The sequence below is a fragment of the Bactrocera latifrons genome, unplaced genomic scaffold, assembly GCF_001853355.1.
Source record: "Bactrocera latifrons isolate USDA-ARS-PBARC rearing strain unplaced genomic scaffold, ASM185335v1 scaffold_203, whole genome shotgun sequence".
Classification (NCBI taxonomy): domain Eukaryota; kingdom Metazoa; phylum Arthropoda; class Insecta; order Diptera; family Tephritidae; genus Bactrocera; species Bactrocera latifrons.
The window spans coordinates 456,660-458,083 of record NW_017535553.1 but is presented as its reverse complement, the minus strand read 5'-3'; positions in this window follow the sequence as shown (position 1 = coordinate 458,083).

Genomic DNA, 1,424 nt, shown 5'->3' with positions numbered 1-1,424 from the left:
CTCAGGTGGCACAACTGAGAAATTCTATATTTCTAAATTTGTTCACTTATSTAGAGAGCAGCCTTAAGCAACTCCACCGTTAGTGCGATCTATGAAATCCAAATGACAGTTGCCGCTACTCTGGCAATATTCATAAAAAACTCGTATTTTGTGGCAAAAMAAGCGCGTCTTCGAACAATTACAAAAAAATTTAAAAAAAAATGTAAATAAAAATTTTACACCGTAATCATTCATTTTRCATGTTCTACTCTAAAGCATATGCTAATTGGAAAATAAAATGAAATATTTTACATGCAAACAACAAACCGCCTACGAGGCACTTAACATTTTAAATTCAATAAAAYCATTTATTACCTGAGAAATGCCTTAACAACTGCGGACTTCCACTTCCGTCAATATTAGCGAAAATAAAACATAAAACCTAGAATTAAGCACAAATTCACACGTGAGTGGAAATTAAGAGCCGCGGACGTATTACGTGGATTATTGCCACGAACTGAAATATATAAAAGAGAAAACAAAAAACTCACACRCAATTTGCAGTTGAACTTGAGTCAATGCCAATTGGCGTCTGGCGTTTGGCGTTTGGCGCTAAGCGTTAGRCGCGTTCCAACCGCCAAACACACACGCATACACACAAGGGTGTCGAACGAGCATACCGRCTGCACCCGCTCAACCAGACTGCTCAATTTGCCATTTTTTCACAATAAAAATAAATTTATGAAAAAAGTACGTGAAATCACTGAAGTGCGGGAAACCAGTTGGGCAATTTGTCAGAGGTACAGCCAAGCGGTAGGTGGCACGACGCCACAATGCTAACCCATAGTCAATCTGTGAGCGTAGTGGTGTGTGTGTGTGTGTGTGTGAGTCCGAAATAAAGCAAATGGGACCACCTGTGCGTATGCGAAACCCATTGGCGTTGATTGGGCAGTTTTTGCGTATGCGGTGCATGGGTAGTTTGGAAAAACGCTTGCGTACACGCAGGTCATTAGGCGACACCGCATGTGTGCATTTGTTATATAATGTATATGTTTTCTTTACGGGCAGTTCTTGAACTTGCCAGCGTGTCGCGGTTAAATTATTATTCCAAAAAAGTAAAAAACAGAATTTCCAACTGGTTTATGGTACGAAATTAATAAAAACCAAAACAAAAAAAAAACAATTTTTGTGGATAAATTTATTTAGCTTACAAATTGCATAAATGGTATTGATGGGCACACCTAGTAAGCAATTTAAAAAAATAGATTTTTTTTACATTTCGGTGRTTACATATTTAAAAAACATGCATCAACTAGTTTTTGAAGTTGCAGACTCCATGAGTTAATTTTCAAACGTGTTTTTCTGAAAACAAAATTTATCTATCGCATTTGTTGCCGCGATTAGATACTCTTCGACAAATTATTCGATCGCTATCAAATTTTTTT